The sequence below is a fragment of the Hippocampus zosterae genome, chromosome 11, assembly GCF_025434085.1.
Source record: "Hippocampus zosterae strain Florida chromosome 11, ASM2543408v3, whole genome shotgun sequence".
Taxonomy (NCBI): domain Eukaryota; kingdom Metazoa; phylum Chordata; class Actinopteri; order Syngnathiformes; family Syngnathidae; genus Hippocampus; species Hippocampus zosterae.
The window spans coordinates 5,118,527-5,138,298 of record NC_067461.1 but is presented as its reverse complement, the minus strand read 5'-3'; the positions used below and the strand labels follow the sequence as shown (position 1 = coordinate 5,138,298).

General features: G+C 43.8%; 1 long non-coding RNA gene across 2 annotated transcripts; it reads left to right on the top strand.

Moving 5' to 3' along the window:
* Nucleotides 1-3,193: 3,193 nt before the first annotated feature.
* LOC127610149 (uncharacterized) lies at nt 3,194-17,658 on the top strand. Of its 2 annotated transcripts, XR_007964756.1 has the most exons (4): nt 3,194-3,433; nt 3,506-3,737; nt 12,914-13,024; nt 17,205-17,658. It is a non-coding gene; the product is annotated as an uncharacterized LOC127610149 (long non-coding RNA). The 2 variants fall into 2 exon arrangements; XR_007964755.1 differs by having other exon boundaries at nt 3,194-3,737.
* The last annotated feature ends 2,114 nt before the right edge of the window (nt 17,659-19,772 follow it).

Genomic DNA, 19,772 nt, shown 5'->3' with positions numbered 1-19,772 from the left:
ATTTGGTAATTCCGATATCACGCTGAGGGGCGAAGGCGCGTTCACATCCGGATTCGTTCAGATGTTCTCCAGTTATCCGCCAACAGTTTTTTTCTTTTTCTTCTTCTTGGAAAATTTAAATGCGTTTGCAACAAGAAAAAAGTCGATGCAAGCATGTGGAGAATGTTTGTCAGAACATAGGCGCCCTTGAACGAACCCGAATGAAACTGCACCTTCGCAAAATTAGCGTCTCCAAAAAAATGGTTCATGAGAGTTTTGGTAAATTGTTAACAAGAAAATTCTTCCAATTTGTCACTTATTGTTTACATTTTAGAAGTTGAAAGTTTGGTACAAATTTTAGCAATCATTATCAAAGTTAACATATTTGATTTGCTTTCGCGGTCCACATAAAATGATGTGGCGGGCCATATCTGGCCCCTGGGCCTCGTGTTTGACACCAGTGCCTTAAGTGATCAAAAATTGTTTTTGTTTAATTGTTGATCGGCGAAGGAAAAGGACATGCTACTGTTTCATTGAACTCTCAACAACTCGATACTACTCGCATTCGCAATAGATACGACTGTACTCAATTTCACACTTACGCTTACAATTTGGAGTCGTCAATTAACAGAAAGAGCGAGATTATGTAAATTCCATACAAAAAGACTTGAGTCCAAAAACAAAAACTGACAAAGACAAAAGCGCCCACCGCATGCTTCACCGCGCCACTCTCAGCCCACAACTTTATTTTTGTCCCTCCCAATTGGATTAAAATGATCCTCCCGGGTCCGTCGCAGGATAATATCCCCCATATTGTGTCTCTTACCGGATTAAATGACGGGCATAAAAGCGAACACGTCCCAATGCTAATGTTCTTCTACAAAGAACCTTGAATCCGATGTTCCCGCACAAAAAAAAAAAAAAAAAACAAGATTAACGTCTGGGTTGTATTTGTTGTTGTCTCAAAATGAGATTCTGGTGCCGTAATGTCTAACCCACAAGGGTACAGGAGAAAAAAAAAAAAAAAAAAGAAAGAAGTCCAGACTTTTGACACAGCCTCTGCACATAAGTTGGGAACGAATGCAAAATCACCAAAGAGGCGTGACTTACACAGCTCAGAGGCCGGCTTCAAATCTTGCAAAAAAAAAAATCCTCCCGAGAACGGCGAATTTCATTGAAATCCGCGCAAACGTTGAAGCACACTTTAAATTTGGAAACCGGCTGCTGCGGCGTTGTCAATGCGCGGACCGCTGTCGACATTTACACTTTGAAAGTCGAGCGTGTTATTTTATTTCTTTATTTTATTATTATTAAAATAAAAATATATTATTATTTTATTCACGGCGGCCCGGTAGTCCAGTGGTTAGCACGTCAGCTTCACAGTGCAGAGGTACCGGGTTCGATTCCAGCTCCGGCCTCCCTGTGTGGAGTTTGCATGTTCTCCCCGGGCCTGCGTGGGTTTTCTCCGGGTACTCCGGTTTCCTCCCACATTCCAAAAACATGCGTGGCAGGCTGATTGAACACTCTAAATTGTCCCTAGGTGTGAGTGTGAGCGTGGATGGTTGTTCGTCTATGTGTGCCCTGTGATTGGCTGGCAACCGATTCAGGGTGTCCCCCGCCTACTGCCCGAAGACGGCTGGGATAGGCTCCAGCACCCCCCGCGACCCTAGTGAGGATCAAGCGGTTCAGAAGATGAATGAATGAATGAATGAATAATATAAATCCAATGAAAATAATTGAATCAGCGATATGATGTTTGATCCTCTCCGGGGGTTGCTAGCCTCGCTACAACATCCGAAGCGCGTACCGCTCAAGTCAACGGGTAAATCGTCAAAAGGTCCGATTTTTACGATTGGATTCACCCGTGAGTGGATGCGGTTGACACGTTGGCGAGCGCTCGTCGCACCACCTCCACTTTTCCAAGCGTTCCGACTAGGCGCCACTTATCCGAAGCTAACCTGACACCATGGTCGAAAATGGGCTGATCTTCACCCAGCCTGCTACTAAGTCGTCGCTAGTCAAACTCACAAGACACGTTTTTGACCTTTTTCAGTTTGTCTCCAACACTTTTTTCCCCTGGAGCGAAGCCCTTGAGTTGCGCTTCTTCTTCAGACATCCGGTACGCTTCGTCTTCCCGGCCCATCTTTTAATGTCAAGGAGATGATCAGAAATCCTCAAAGTGAAGCAGGAGGAAAAAGGCTTCAAATCTGTCATCTGTCATTAGTACTTTGGAATAGGATTGTTCAATCATTTGATCCTATGGGGACCACTTGTCTCAATATTTATGACGAACCAAACATTGCAGGCTTGATCCTCTCGGCCCAATTTCAAGGATGCCGTGAGTATCGTGGAGTGTCACAATTTTTTTTTTTGGGGTGGTGGAGGGGTGTTGAACTGGATCCCATCTCATGTCGAAATATTGAGCGGCGTGCCTTCTCCGCTTTGAACTATTCCCTGCAGCCCTTGCGACGGCAGCAGGGGGAGTCCGGGCGCGCTCTGTTATTAGCAGCGGAGCCACTTCTGAGGCTGCGACACTCGCGCGCGTTGCCGTAAAAGGCCAATCGCGCGCACAAGGCACACGCTCGCCATCTGCCGTAGGGTCATTTCGTTTGAGTGCCGGACTCGTGGCTTCTTCTAATTTTCATGAACGCGCTCAGGCTTTTTCTTTTGAAGGTAAACACACTGAAGGCTTTCCCAATTCTGCGCTTTGGCGCGCATGCGGCGCGGCGGCGAGGGACGCTGGGATGCTCTCCTTATGTCGTGAGTATTTTCCGTGCTCCCGTTTCATTCATTCTGGCTTTGAAAGGCAAATGCTGAGTTGAACTGGTTTGACTTCAAACGACAACCTCGAGGCAAGTAGGCGATTCATTAGGTACACCTGCACAGTCTATTGCGGTCCAAACTAAGAAGCACTTCACTTCACAAATGGCACTAGGATGCATATATTCTTGATCATTAGTGAAGAACCACTACTATTATTGTATCTTACTGAGTCACTGAAAATAGCCGAGTTGAAACTTCTTTTGGCGGCGTGATTGTATTATACTGCCCTCTGGTGGCAGGTTTTAAAAGACGCCTCGATGAATTACTCGTGCCAGACAAATGTTATACTCAATGCCCCTTGACATTTTTGTATACTGAGACAGTGGTCACCCGAGGTTCGCGTCCCCCAATCAGCCCCCCCCCCTTGTCCATTGACATACCCCTGTGTAAAATATTAATTGCATTCAATTCAATTTGTAATTGTAATTTTCATTTGTGAAGCAGATTACTAAAGTTTTTGGTTTTGTCAAGAGGGCGGATGTCATTTGTAACCGATTTTTGTGGGGGGTGTTCCGCTCCACCCTGTTGACAGCTACTGAAGGATTCTTCAGATGCTTTCAATCAATGCTAAATTCCTCAAAGGGCCCTAACTTGATGAACCGCACAAAAAAATCAATTTCATAAACATTCGGTAAGTCCTCTTCGGGGCATGCGGAGGGTTTTTAATTTTCCCACTGATCGATTTGACTCTGCCCTTTTGCAGTGGAGGCCCCGCGGCTCCAGATGACGCTGGGGCACACTTTGTCGCCCCTCTGCACATCATATCGCTCGCTGATTACATTTGCCTGTGGTGTGTGACCCGGTCCATCTTCACGTGGCGCAGATGGATCGGAGAACCAAACGTGGTTAACGCCTCAAGTGCAGCTGAATTCATCACGGCTCGCGGGAGTGATGAACACGAGTCCCCCACAAAAGTGGCGAGAGTGAATTTAAAGGTGAGAATTGCTGTTTTTCAAACAAGGAGCCGAATGGCATTCCTTTCTGTGACTCCTCCAGTCTCCGGTTTAACCTGCCGATGACACTCCACTACACTATGAACTTAGTGGCCACTTCTCTCTGCTATCCTTTATAGTGTCATCAGCAAGTTGCAACTGAGAGACTGGCAGAGTCACAGAAAGGCACAGAAATTAACTTAACTGATTGAAATAACTTTTGGCAAAAAAAAATCTTAACATACAGTATACATCACATTGTAATATTTGTGATTGATGGAATGCAAATTACCTTTTACTCATCCCTCTATTGGCAACCTTTTAATTAAATCAACCGGTAAGATTTTTTTAAAGTATTGTTATTTGCTCATTTCAGATTCTCGAGTTAAAAATTGAGAAATGTTTCGTATCATAAGACTGAATAAATGCATCGCATGTAGGAAATTATATATTTTTTCAAATTCTATAAAAACATATAAACGTTCCTTATTTATTGAATGAATGAATGATGTGTGTATATGTTACATTATTGTTGTTTCAGTAAACTGAATAAACAAATTTTATTTTAAATTGTATTTCTAATTATCTATTTAAATAGGAAATTACGTTTTAAAAAGGTACCATGCAAATTAAATTTGTATATAATTATCTGTTTTAAAAAAAATAATTTTAATATTACAAAAAAAATATGTTTCACAAAAAAAAAAGTACTGACTGCACATGCCAAGGATTTGGGATGCTGACGTTTCCCCGTGATGCCCACTAGATGGCGCCTGCCACCCGCAGCAGTGTCACGCAAGTGAAGTCAGCAACTGTGCAGGAATGAAAATAGCTTAAAAAATGTATCATCATAATAAAATAAACAAGAAAAGAAAAATGTGTGGCGCTGTCAGAGCTAAAGTGCATATTTGCTTGTGCTCTCGTGGGACATTGTAGCATACTTGGTGCAAGATATACGGTGCGGCTTTATTAAACCACTAAATGGGGACATGCTGTAAGCGATGATGCCGGTAATTCTCTTGGACCCAAAACGTAGCCGTAAATCATATTTTTGTATCGCATGTTATGATTTTCAGCGACTCTCTTCTTATTCCATCTTGACTTGTGGGAAATTCCGATGGGATGCTACTTTGAATAGAACTAAAACTCCACTAAAACTTTTTTTTTATTATTATTCTTTCCGTCCAGGACAGTGTTGGCATCCACATTTTTTTTTTTTTATAAACTGTATATGTTTTCATTCTCCTCGCTTGTTGGCACACGGAGGACAACAGATCAGCATCTATTTTCGGGAAGGGTGCCGCTTAAGCAGAGGGTACGTTGAAGTCCATCATCATCTGCTCATTTCCCGCGGCTATTTAAGAGCAGGCTTCACTAAAATAGGCACAGGCCGGGCTGCAGATGCAGCTATCTTTGGGGGGGGGGGGGGGGGGTATGTTTCAATCTCATTTGGGCAGATTAAAAATGCTCTGCGAACGTTTTTCTTTTTCCTCTTTCAAAAGTATTTTTTTTACCTGATTAAATGACTACCGGCGGTATGCTGTGCTAGTGGATAGAAAGTCTGCCTCGCAGTTTTGAGGTTGTGGTTATTTTTTTCTTCTTTTTTTTTTAACTTGTGGCCATGTTATAAAAACTAGGGGACTGACCGATAGGTATTTATTTTTATTTTTTCTTTCAGGCGTCAAAATGACCCATGATTGCTGCTCCCACGAGGCACTCAAAAACCTAAACCACATCCAAAATACAAAAACAGTGTCCTGTCATGCAAAATTATTTGGATATATATTTTTGCTCGTGTGGGAAACTAACCTAACAGAAGGTTTGAACACCTTACGATCGTCCACCCCCCCCCCCCCCCCCTCCCCGACGCGTCGTCGCCTCTCGTCTCACGTTGCGCCATTCCGCAGCGGCATCCCCCGAATCAATTAGGAACGCGGCGGCGACGTTATTCCAGACATCAGGCCACCACTTTAATAGGGTGAATATGCTTTTCGCTCCTTGTTGATTTTTTTTTTACAAGGGTGCGCACGATGGGAGTTTCTCACCAAACAACCCTCATTGGGTGTCACGCTTGTACGTGGCCAGACTTGTCCCGTCTGCCAGCGTTTCAGCGTCCGCCGCGGTTAACGTATAATGTCAATGCAGTAGGCAGCCTTGTTAAAAGGCAATTAAGGCAAAATGATTTAAACGGCATGCGGTTTTGGGGCACCAGGGCACCAGCCAGCCCGAGGTGTGCGCGCCGCCTCGTTTTCTCGAAATGAGCATTTTAGTCCCAAACCGCCATTTGTGCCAATGTCGCTCAAACCGCGCGTTCCCACACCCACTTCGCACTTGAGTGGGGTATGTGCAAATGCTCACATACCAGATGAGTAATTGTTGGGTTTGACTAGTTTTTTGGGGGGGGGGGGGGGGCAATATTAGCTAGCTACTACTATTAGCTACTATTAAAACAGTAGCTAGCTTGTTCAAATAACACAGTCTAAGATATGCTCCTGATGTGTGTAGACAGGGTTCTGTTTTTGTGTGTGTGTGTGTTGTTTGAGTTCAAATGAGCTAAGGTTAGTACCGTTGTTAGTAACAGTTGATTGACAGTGGACAGGTTATCATGTTATCAGGTTATTGGGTGCGTGAAAAGGTGTATAGTGTGAAGTTTGAGTTTAGTGGAGTTCAGTCGTCTGAACAGGATTGTTTCAGGGTTACTTAAGTTAAGGCTAGCGAGGCTGAAAATAAGCGGTTTCACACAGTTGTTTGCTAGACGTAATGTCCCTTTTGCGCCTCATAAAAACACAGTGACTCGCAAAAACTGAGAATCAACCACTGAGGCATCCCGAAAACTTGGCTGGGCTACGTCGCTCATGTCACCCAGATGAAAGCGTAGCTCAGTGCTAGCTAGCTAGCTAGCTAGCAAGGAGCTTTGTCTGGCTACTGCCGCACCACACGCCATGTTGGGGAGTCGGAACTACGTTGAAGCGGAGAACATCCAACTTTGAGCAAAACAAAATAGCAGGCCAATTATTACGTGTTTGGAATCTGGAGAGAAAATGTTCAAGCTAAACAAAAGTGTTTTAATATCGTATAAAATGTTTAGAATACGATCAACCACGAACGCCGAGTTCAGCCCCGTTGCTTGGTGTGCGGCGGGACTTTCGGGTTCGGTTGCTTAACCGACGCAATTGGGACGAATCCTGTGGGAGTGCATTTGTGCTTTCGCAGTTTGGACAAAGCGACGTGAAGATTAAACAAATTACCAACGAATGCCTTTCGGCCAAACTGGCGCAGTTTGTCTTTTGCGTGAAGGCACTTTTGACGCAATCAGGCCATGTAAGCTACGATTCTGAATTGGCATGCTCATGTGTTCTTCTCATTTCGTGAGGATCAAAGCATCGCTTCCTTGGAACCTCGTCTAGTCACTCGTCCGCCTCATTTCCAAAGCGAGAGCTCATCCCCAAGTCCACGTGATGAGTTGCCCTCGTAAGTGTGCCTCCGAGCTGAGTTTCCAGTGGCCCTTGCGCTAGCCGATGGCAGACTCCGTTTAGCTTTTGGCATGTTGTTAGCTTACTGTGTGTGTGTGTGTGTGTGTGCGTGTGTGTGTGTGTGTGTGTGTGTGTGTGTGTGTGTGTGTGTGTGTGTGTGTGTGTGTGTGTGTGTGTGTGTGTGTGTGTGTGTGAGAGACAGTGTTGGTACCAGCCAGACTGCTTAGATGTGGTTTGCAACATCTGTGTGGTCCCTAACTCCAGAAGAAGACAGAGACTGCAAGGGAGGGGCAAACGGGACCCCAGGACTGCTTTAAGAGAGACGCCCCTCAGTTTTTCCAACTCTGCTGTCATGGTGGTGTTGCCTGAACGCAGCCGAGGAAGAGTGAGAGTGTCAGGCCGGAGCGCACGTATCGAAATGCGGAGGTATGGATGAGGCGGGGTAGGGGAGGGGGTGTCCGTCCGTCTGCTCGATGACTTATGAAGCCAAAGTGACGAGTCTGGCGCTCGAATGGGGCTCGCTTGGCATGGGGAGGGACGAAGGGGCGTCGCGAAGGAGCCCCCCCGTCCAAAAACCGCAGGCCCCGCTGCCCGAGTGCCTGCGTGTGGTGTTTATTTAAGAGGCCGTTTAACCGCGTCGTGGTCACTGCGGTGCACTGACACAAGATGACAGCAGCCTAAACGTCTTGCCCTTTCAATCCAACGTAATGGTCGCTAAAGCGCAGCGGAGACAGGCAGCGGGATTGGCGCCTCGGTCGCGGGCCCACTGAGTGACACATCAGCGTACAAATCTATGGCCCCCGAATGCGAATGGCTTTTTAATATCTGTGTCTGTGGCGTCTGGGACACTTTGGATTGCCACCGTATGGCTGGCAGGGCCGAAGAACAGCGATTTAATGTCATGTTTGGGATGTTTACGCCCTGCCAGAGCCAAATTCTTAATTCCAAACCTGCAATTTGAATTTAAGAGTCTTTTTTTTTGTTTTTGTTTTGTTTCTTGTTTTTCTTGGTACATACTCGTCAGACTATAGGGGACAAAACAGTCATTTTGAGGGGGGCGGGTCGTTTACATGAAGCGGCATTTAGAAAATGCGTCTCCCGAGTGTCCATTTTTAAGAGCAATAGTTTCCGCTTTAGTCTTAAATGCTGGTAGTTTGTGAAAATGGAGTCTGGGCACGTGTTTGTACGTCACAGTCAAAACAGAATTTGCCCGGCGTGGAACAGTAGTAACCTGACTTGAGCGTTTTTCGCACTGCACTTAGCACGGCGCAGCTCACTGTCGTCAAATCCAACGATTGCGTACGTGATCAGAGCCGTGTACCATGGAGTCCAAATTTGGCATATAGATAACAGGATGAGGACAGTAAAAAAAAGAAAATAATAATAATAATACTAACAATAAAATAAACAAATATACATGTGGTCTCTTGGTCCCAAGTTTTGGTCACAAAAAGACACTTAAACCTCGTGAGGGTTTTTTTTCTTCCAAAAATGATGTCTGCTAATTTAGTTTTTATTAGTTTTAGTATTAGTTTTAGGATTTTTCTTCATTGAGTAATTGTCGAGTGTCATATGACCAAAAAAAAAAAAAGACCACAAAAAGGGTTGTGAAATAAAATTAAGTCAACTAAAATTGTGAAATAACCTTTCGGCATTCCTTTTTTTCTGCATGGAATTGTAATTATGATAAATATGATATAAATATCGACCTGAAAGTTCATTTTTGAAACTGATGGAAATGAAGGACATTTTGTGGGAATTATAGTTAGTTTACCGGTAGTTTTAATTAGATTAATTTTTTTTTTTACGAGTTGTTTTTATTTTGTTGTTTGACCGTTTTTTTTTCTTTTGTGTAGTTTTAGTTTCAGATTTTACATTTGTTTTTGTTAACTATACGAACCTTCACTCACAGTTATACAGCGTTGATCCTCTGCGAAGAATGACTAATATCAGTGCTGTACTGATGAGATGAGAGGAGTTGAGATGTCTCGATGAACAGCATATCGCCGGTGTCGGGCCGAAACCTCCTATGTTGCAATTGCCTATTCTTTTCCAAATCTATATTTCACATATGAGTGTATCCTTCTGTCTGCCTTATACTGCCCCCTTGGGGCCGAAGACTAGCACACCAGAAGGCGCAATGACCATTCAGTTGCAGCGAAAACTGTTTTAACGCTATTGAGTTGTGTAAATTCTCTATGTTTTACTTAAGTACAATAATTTGAAATGCTATTTTTCTCCCCTATGCTGTTCTGAAAAAATAAAAAATAAAAAAACACCCCCAAAGAATCAACTTTCCCATGATCCCTAGAGAGCACAAAGAGTTAATCTGTCTCGTTCCTTCCTGCCCCTTTGGAGCTCTGCGGTGAGTGAATAGCACATGTGACTGTTATTGAGCAAATTATATGCAATATGAGAGCAAACATTAAATAAAAAAAATTAAAAAAAGAACAAGCTGCGTAAACACACCATTCATAGGCGCATACCATTCCGTGCGGGCCCGCCAGCCGATGCAATTAGATGTTTTCTGTAAGGAAGGAGAAGATTATGATCCGTGCTCGACCGCCTGGTGTTTTTTCCGCATTAATAATCCTCGTGTACAATCGCACCTCGGGGACGAGGAGGAAGTGGGCCGCGAGACCGCAAATCCCCCCCTCCTGACCCCCGGATGCTCCACTGTCTCTCCTGCCGAGTCACCTGTCGCTACCTCCGCCCAGTTGCGACACGAACACTGAAAGGCTTCTTCGGTTGTGCGTGCTTGAGTCCTGCGCAAACAGACAACAGAGCGCATTCATTTGGGCCGCGTCTTTGGCACTCATCGGCCTGTTTGTACTGCAATTTCCTCCCGACTCTTATCCGTGTTTTGTCCACTGTCATTCCGGCGGGATTATGGGATGCTTTCATCATGCGGGAGCATCCACTCGAGGAGGGGATGGGGGGATGGGGGGATGGGGGGGGGGGGGTAGGCAAAGGAGTCGGAGTGTTTTGCTCCTCTCATCACACACGCTGTTATCATCACATGCCGTAATGAACACGGGCTCGGGTTATAAGTGGGGTTAATTATTATTTTGTCGCTCTCCGTGTTCCCCTTCTGAATTGTGGAATGGCATTTTCAGTTTGTTTGGTTTTGGGGGGGGGTGCGCTGGTTTTGAAAAAGCATGTGGGAAACAGTTTTTTTCAATTCCAGCTCCGGCCTTCCTGTGTAGGAGTTTGCATGTTCACCCCGGGCCTGCGTGGGTTTTCTCCGGGTATTCTGGATCCGTCCCACATTCAAAAAAAAGCATGGGACGCTGATTGAATCCTCTAAATTATCCCTGGGTGTGTTTGTCTTTGTGTGCAAATGGTCATTTGTCATCTCTGTGTGCCCTGCGATTGCGGCTGGCAACCGGTTCAGGGTGTCCCCCGACTACTGCCAGAAGACAGCTGGGATAGGCTCCTGCGCTGGTTTTGAAAAAGCATGTGGGAAACTGTTTTTTTTCAATTCCAGCTCCGGCCTCCCTGTGTAGGAGTTTGCATGTTCTCCCCGGGCCTGCGTGGGTTTTCTCCGGGTATTCTGGATCCGTCCCACATTCAAAAAAAATGCATGGGACGCTGATTGAATCCTCTAAATTGTCCCTGGGTGTGTTTGTCTTTGTGTGCAAATGGTCATTTGTCTCTGTGTGCCCTGCGATTGCGGCTGGCAACCGGTTCAGGGTGTCCCCCGACTACTGCCAGAAGACAGCTGGGATAGGCTCCAGCACACACCCAGCGACCGTTGTGAGGATAAAGCGGATCTGAAAATGGATGGATGGATGATTTTCAAACGAGGCTTCACTGCATTCCCACCACCAATGGACCCATGTCGGTCTTTGCAGGCAATAAGTCAGATTGTTATTCCATCTCTACGGGATAAACCGTCATCAAGTGGCAGTTTTGGTGACTGACTCTGTCGTGCTATTGTCCAAGCGGTCGTGCATTATGACATCCTGAGCCTCATTTGTCAAGTATTCAAGCACCGAGATGTCTTTTTGTTGTTGTCGTTTTTTTTTTTTTTAATGTTTCCAACATATCCGAAGACCACAATTTACCGCTTTGGTCGCACATACTTGCGCATGTTATTATGTTGTTATGCTCGCTTGCGGGCCAAAGACCATGAGAGGCTAAATGACAACAATTGAGGTTAAAATCAAATAGTGGATTTCCAATGCAGCTCCACTTTTTAAAATCAGCAGCGATGTCATTTGGGGAGAAATTACAACCTGTAATAGAGAGAAAAACAACATGTACTGGCCTCAAGTATCTTGGATCAGATATCCAAAGAAATCATTTATACACTGACGAGAGTACGTTAGTCACTAAATCATGCCTGTCAGCATCATCATTGACTTCGTTTTTCGTTTTTGACCAACTTGCATTCTTCAGAATTCCTTTTTATTTATTTATTTTAATCATTATTAGTATTCAAAACGCTCAACACCAACACCACAGAAGAAGAACTAAAACTAGTCAGAGTGTGTGTGTGTGTGTGTGTGCATGTGTGTGTGTGTGTGTGTGTGTGTGTATATATATATATATATATATATATATATATATATATATATATATATTAGTTTTAATTAGATTAGTTATTTTTTACGACTTGTTTTTATTGTGTTGTTTGACCGTTTTTTTCTTTTGTGTAGTTTTAGTTTTAGATTTTCCATTTGTTTTTGTTAACTATACGAACCTTCACTCACAGTTATACAGTGTTGATCCTCTGCGAAGAATGACTAATATTAGTGCTGTACTGATGGGATGAGAGGAGTTAAGATGTCTCAATGAACAGCATATCGCCGGTGTCGGGCCGAAACCTCCTATGTTGCAATTGGCTATTTTTTTCCAAATCTATATTTCACACACAATTTTTCCCAAATTACTGATCAGTCAAGTGTTGAAAATGAGGAATGATTTTCGGTGAACGAAATCATTCCTCATTTTTCCATGCCGGCGTTATCCTTCTGTCTGTCTTATACTGCCCCCTTGGGGCGAAGACTGGCACACCAGAAGGCGCAATGACCATTCAGTTGCAGCGAAAACTGTTTTAACGCTATTGAGTTGTGTAAATTCTGTATGTTTTTCGTAAGTACAATAATTTGAAGTGCTATTTTTCTCCCACTTATGCCTGTTCTAAAAAAAAAAAAAAAAAACACCCCCAAGGAATCAACTTTCTTATGTTCCCTAGAGAGCACGAAGAGTTAATCTGTCTCGTTCCTTCCTCGTTTCTATATATATATGTGTGTGTGTACACACTTGTTTTTGTTTTTAATTCATTGGGAACTTACGTTGGTTTCTCTCTTTTCCACTACTGTAGTGATATTCTTATTCTTTATGTATTTTACGTGATTTGTGTTTTAAATCCAGGTGCACTTTTTAAAAGCTGCAGGTATTTTATTAGATTTTTTTTTTTTTTTTTTACGTTTTCAGTATAGCTTTTCACGGGACAACACTAGAAAAAGTACCGTCCCCACAGCCATCGATGTCTAAAGCTGCTGGCGAGAAAAGTATTTGTGAACATGTCTAAATTGCACATACATTTTCCGCCCCGTCAGGTAATACAGCCGACGGTAAACGTCTGAAGAGAAACTGCAAAAGTTCAGTCGTGGCGCCAATCACACTCTAAAAAAGAGGCCAACTGATGTCAAATAACCTCAGCGTGGAAGATAGTAAAATGTTGGCTTCTGTGCGCAGGCTCCAACGTTCCGCCACGGGCGATTGTCAGCGACGTCCATCTGCAAGTTCTTAGAAGGAGCCGTCAAGAGAAGATGAGAAGATTAAGGTCCCGTCTAGACATAATCTGCGGTTAGTGGTGTGTTTTCTCTTCGTATTATTTAAGGCTTTTGGGGAGGCTAAGATTAGCCTTGGTCACTTCACAGAGGCCACTTGTGGCTATAATCTGCTTTGGAGCGATGCGGGGGGGTGCATTTGTGATGATTTCTCACAAATGATATGCAAAGGCATTACACTTACAGGAGAAAGTCAAGGTACAACCGTTCGATAGGAAAAAAAAAATTAATGTAGCAGTTTAAGTCACGGTCATAAAAAAAAAAACACAGCCGGCCATACTTTTCCCCTCCTTTGGTTGTTTGAGACGGCGAGGGGCTCCGACATGGCTCCTTGAGGGCCTTCGAGACTGCCAGGATATTAGGATTATGGGGGGGGGGGCGGTTCCCTCTCCATGACTGATGGTACAAAGTGAACCAGGGAGCAAAGGAGTCTGCGTGGCGACTTTACTCTTCAATCAGACGTTACGAAAATTGCCACTCGTGTCAAAGTGGACGTGTTTACCCAAAGCAAGAGAAGAGTGAGCCAGAGCTGATGGCGAGAGACGGGCGAGTCTGGCAACCTTTTTACACTCGCGAGGTATCTCAAAGGAACAAAGTTACTAAAATGGCCTGTTTTTTCTAACGCGCTTGTCCTCACAAGGGTCGCTGGGCGTGCTGGAGCCGTTTATGGACACAAAAATCCAAACATGATTCAAAATTTGCTGTTGGCCAGTGTAATTAGACAGAATGTACAGCGTGATAACTCAATGGGCATTGTGCCGCTGCGTCTGGTGTGAGCACCTTGGTCACCAGAGGGCAGAATAATCCATAAATAGCACACGCGGAATTGATGAAGACGCTAAAAGTAAACGTCAAACAAAGAGAACGATGCCCTTTACTGGCTTACAAACGGATGCTAGCTTAACGCTAACAAACGATGCAAAACGCCATCGAAAGGCTAAGTGAGCTAGCATTGTTTTTATTGTTTTGGAACTCAAACAAAATGGCGACATCCTGCGTGTACACAATGCTCGCAGTCTTATATTCTTTTTTTGTCATCTGTGAAAAATGATTCCTACTGCAGCTGACTGAGCAGCTGTGACCTTCTTCAATGCGCACATTTACCGCTTTGAATTTCAATCATCTGATTTCAATCATGTCTCGAATGTGGTGAAAAGGGAGTGGCGGCACGCAGCCCGTTGCTCGCCAGGGAACAGTAAAGCGACATCACCATGAAACTGCAGATAATTGTTCGGTGCAAAGACAAGCTGTCATCGTGTAAAAAAAAATAAAATAAAAAATATGTGAGTGACATCAGCAATTTCATTGTCTGGGTCTGCGCTCACAAATGATTCACAGGCCACGTGGGCCCCCCAAAAAAATCGAAACCTCGTGTGTGGGTGTGTGCTTGGTAAGCATGGTGGTCTCGCTGTGGAGCTTTGCGACGATGCGACAGGGGGTGGGAGGTGTGGGGAGGGGGGGCTTCTGCCGCCCGCGCCGTATATCGTCATGTGTGCATTAGTTGAGCTATCAGCCGCGGAATGGGACCGGCGCACTTTTCCAACTTGCGTCCTGTACGCATCACGTTTTGGCAAGCCTGCGAGGATTTGAAATTGCTTCCAGTTTAAGGCAATTTGCTTCCCCAAGATACACAAAGTGTAATCTGAATGATGAAATGGATATCCATTCCACAAGTCTTCTGGTGCGGGTGGGGGGAGTTGGGGGGGGGGGGGGTTCAGCCACACTTCATAAAATACACAATCGAGTCCGTCAAGTCTGGTTTACCAAACCCAAAAGAGGGAGGAATAAAACTTATTTGTGTGGGTTATGAATTGTTTTAATTCAAGATTATTCATTCAATCATCTTCCGTACCGCTCGATCCTCACTAGGGTCGCGGGGGGTGCTGGAGCCTATGCCAGCTGTCTCCGGGCAGTAGGCGGGGGACACCCTGAATCGGTTGCCAGCCAATCGCAGGGCACACAGAAACGAACAACCATTCGCACTCACACTCACACCTAGGGACAATTTAGAGTGTTCAATCAGCCTGCCACGCATGTTTTTGGAATGTGGGAGGAAACCGGAGCACCCGGAGAAAACCCACGCAGGCCCGGGGAGAACATGCAAACTCCACACAGGGAGGCCGGAGCTGGAATCCAACCCGGTACCTCTGCACTGTGAAGCCGACGTGCTAACCACTGGGATTATTCATTTTTTAAATTTTTTTTCTTAACTTAATTTATTGTCCGTATGATTTAATTGCCACATGATTTATAGACACGTTATAGTGATATTGTAATTAACACATTACTGAGCAAAATCATTGACATAAATTGGATGAAAATATTTCGATATTTTGTCAGTGTTGAATTTGTATGTCATTTTTTTCATACATTAGATGAATAAAAAAAATACGAGTTATCTATTACTGTTAAATTAGTTTTTAAAAATACATGCATTTATTTGTATTATTTATTCATCAATGCGAATTTTCCGTAATTTGTCGTCTGTGGGAATTGTCCTTTTGTTTTTCTTTTTCTTTTCTTTCCTCACAAGTGTACTTTTAACAAAAGTGGTTCCTATATTTTCTATACGTGCGAACTAACACCCCCGCCCACCCAACTCCCCCGAAAATATGAAATGATTGATAAGGTTAACACCATGTGACGTCATGCCACTGTCGGTGGTGGTGGTGGTGGTGTGTGTGTGTGGGGGGGGGGGGGGGGGGGGACTGCATTGCCTGGTTTTGGCATTGAGGGAGCCAAACAGCCTCATCTTGACTGACAGGGACAAATTCGCATGACGGGAAATTGACATCCACAGAAGACGCACAGTAAAGTGGCCTTTATAGTCACTCGTCACATTTTCATAGTTAGGATCAAACGTTTAACACTTTTCCCCAATTCTGAGACCCGCAAAAATATATGCTTGTGCATTTCTTCCCTTTTGCAAAAGGAGGTGCATCATATTTCTGTGACTCCGACATAAATCAGCCCAGTCAGAGATTTGCGGCTCACCCTCACGTCTCCCCACAAGCGAGAGCCCTGGTAACGCTCAACTCGATAATTTATCGCCGCATGCTCTCGGCTGTCAAAGAAAGGAAAGACAACTTTTTTTTTTTAATTTTATTTTAAATTTTGGGCCGATAGTTCATCCTTTCTGGTCCCATTCAGTTAACATGTCTGTAAAGTTGGCTTGGTTGAATTTGGAAATAAATAATAATAATATATATATATAATAATAATATAATAATAACAAATAAATCCAGCGAACAAAAATCAGGTGGCATTGCTTCTCCTCTCTTATTAGTTGCAAGAATAGCAACAAGGTTTGGTGAGGCGGAAACGACAGGAATAATGACAACGTGAAAGTAGTACAAAAATGGGAACTGTTCCACTCATTTGAAACTAATTTACTGCCAGGCTCCTAAAATGCCTCACAAAAGCCTCTTGAATGCATATTTCCTCAACTAAACTCGGTATGAAATGTCCTTTCTAAACATTAGTTCCTCTGAACAGGATTTGTTTGGACTTTTTTTTTAATGTGTAAGGGGAGACATTTTATTTTCCCTGTTGCTTTTCTTTTCATTTTTAGAGTGAGCATATCTACAGTGAAATGAAAACAAGCTCAATAATGTCAAAATCTGTACAACTCGATGGAAAAACATTTACTCGAACAAAAAAAAAAATGTCCCAAACACATGGTCTGATGGAATCAAGCTGGAATCGAGCCATACTTCTGCTATTTGAAAAAAAAAAATTGCCTGAGGAATGAAATATGGTTGGTGACATTGTCATGCTTTGGAACTGCTCTTCTTCAGTTGGAGGCTTACATAAGAATTTCAAACGCTTCCAAATGGCGCTCGGCGTCGGCACAAAAACTTCGGGCTTCTGCTAGAAAGCAAAAATAAATAAATAAAAATGTCAGGAAAAGACTACCGGTACTTGAAGAACTGAAGTTTCAAGGGATAGATGAGGGTGTGCACACTTACGCAACCACACTTTTTCGGCTGCTAATTTCGACTTCCCTCCTTGAAAAGTGAGCTGGGTACAACTTTTAGATTAAAAATGGAAAAATGACACAAACCTAGCATTTGAACAGGGGTGTGTAGACTTTTTAAATCCGGTTGATTTACCCTTTGATTGCCTTGCTAAATTGAATGTCACACCAATTATTATTATTCTTTTTTTTTTTTTTTATGTGAACCACACAAGCAGAGAGAAACGCTTAATCCAGCGCACTGGATTTCTTTCACCCTGGTGAGAATCTTGAGGTCGGCCATTCCCGCTGCTTGTGACACAGACAACAGCAGCCTGCCCTGCCCGGCCCAACACGACACAACTGTCTGTCAAAGTTTCCAGCAGCCGCTGGTGTCGGCGACGGTGAGTGCGGATCTGGTAGTGATTACCGTAACGGAGACAGTAAATCATGACGCAGCATGAAACCAATTTGTGGTGCGGAAAAAAAAAAAAAAAGGGACCCAAGCCTGGCTGAATGGAGCCATGCTCAACTAGAAACGACGCGTTTGCACACAAGCGAAGCTGTCTTAGTGGTCGCCGTTTTGGAATGTGACGAATCGTCACGTTTGGCGGAACCATGACAAGTGACAAATATTAATAATAATGTTATTCATCTCAAATATGTCCTCAATATCAATTTGTTTGTGGACCTAGTCAGACTTCCTCATTGAAATGAATTGAAATCTTATTATTTTGTTCCAGCCTGCCAAAAACGGCACTTTTTTTGTTACATCTCTAATAAATAACACTGTTTATCGTTTATATATTCAACTTACTGACTCATAACATAAACATTATTTCATGATTTAGTCAACTTTATCTTGCGGGTGTTTTGCAAAGGGCCATCGAGGATCGGAGTTTGACACCTGTGCAATACACATATTGCATTGAGATAAATTGTGACAAACCAAAATGGCCGACTTCCTTTTCCTTTTAACTTATGGGCTCTTGGGACTTTTTTGCGTCCTTTCATGTAATATGTTCCCACCCGAATTTTGTGTTGATAGGGCGAATTTTTTTTGTCTAACTCTGCAGTGGGGTGGCCCAACCTTGGATTTGGGAATCATACAATACAGGGGGCGTATATTTCCATTCGGATTCATTGTTTTAAATCAACATGGCCAACTTCCCATTCATTTTCAAACACTGGTTCTTGATTGGTGGTCTTGTTTTATTTATTTTTATTATTGAATGGTAACACTTGTCCATCACATTTAGTATTGATCAGGGCTAATTTTTTTTGGGCATTGAAGTTCACTTTTGGCGGCCGGGTAGTCCAGTGGTTAGCACGTCGGCTTCACAGTGCAGAGGTACCGGGTTCGATTCCAGCTCCGGCCTCCCTGTGTGGAGTTTGCATGTTCTCCCCGGGCATGTGTGGGTTTTCTCCGGGTGCTCCGGTTTCCTCCCACATTCCAAAAATATGCATGGCAGGCTGATTGAACACTCTAAATTGTCCCTGGGTGTGAGTGTGAGTGCGAATGGTTGTTCGTCTCTGTGTGCCCTGCGATTGGCTGGCAACCGATTCAGGGTGTCCCCCGCCTACTGCCCGGAGACAGCTGGGATAGGCTCCAGCACCCCCCGCGACCCTAGTGAGGATCAAGCGGTTAGGAAGGTGAAAGTTCACTTTAAGACACCTAAGAAACAAGTTTCCATTTAGATGCATTTCATGACCACCAAAACGAGCACGTTCTTGGTAATTTTGAGACCTGGAATTTCAGAGACTTTTTTGAACACGCTGTGGTACACAATTGTTTGGTGATTGGGCTCAAAAAGTGTTACATTTTTCGCCGTGGTGCCACAAGGTTCATGTTTGGGACCCCTCAAGTAACGACCTTTTCCCCCCAAATTTGGTGAATTTTTTGGGGCACGTAGGGGCCAGTGGTGACTCATTAATATCGCAAACATTCCCGTGCTGCACAAAAACTGTTTAGAGAGGCACTGTTTTGTTTCCTTCTCTTTAAAGCAGGTGTGTCCAAAGTCCGGCCCGCGGGCCAAATCCGGCCCGCGGTCGAATTTCATCCGGCCCTCGGCCCCTGTCATAAAATCAGTGCCGTCTGGCCCGCAGGTTGGGCGCAATGGAACACGTGTTGCATTGACTGAGGTCTCGTAGACTGGTGAGTGATGTTTCATAGAGTACTGCTTCCCTCTAGTGGCTAAATGAGTAATAGCATTTAGACACTAGAGGGCATCACTCACGAGTTAACAAGACATCACTCCGTGTTTATATCGACTGATATGTCATATTTCAAATGATCCTTGCAGTTGTGGATATGTGTATTGCTTGTTCATTTCCCTGTTGTTCGAGTCAAAGGTTTTGTGACTATTGAAAAGTCATGGTGATACATTCTATGTTTCAAATCAATCAATTTACACTCAGGAGACTTCTGTTTAAGAAAAAGTCAAGTGAATAAGCAGTTGCATGTGATATACCTGTTTCAAATGAACCAAAAGAAATTCTTAAGATTGTTGAAATTAAAATAAAAATGGAAATGTGAAACAGACTAGCTTACTAAAATTTGTTGAACAATATTGTTGTTCAATGTAAAGAATGTCAGCCAAGGTCGGCCCCCCGACATTTTACCACATAAAATCTGGCCCCCTTGGCAAAAAGTTTGGACACCCCTGCTTTAAAGCTTCGTTTTTCTCTCTCCTGAACAATGATACGGCGGCCTTGCAGCACTTCTGCGGTGACTCCACTAATGGGGCAGTTTGAACGCACGCCTTTGAAGTTCCCTCCGTGCGTTACCTGGCAGTCTGCGCTTCTTTTT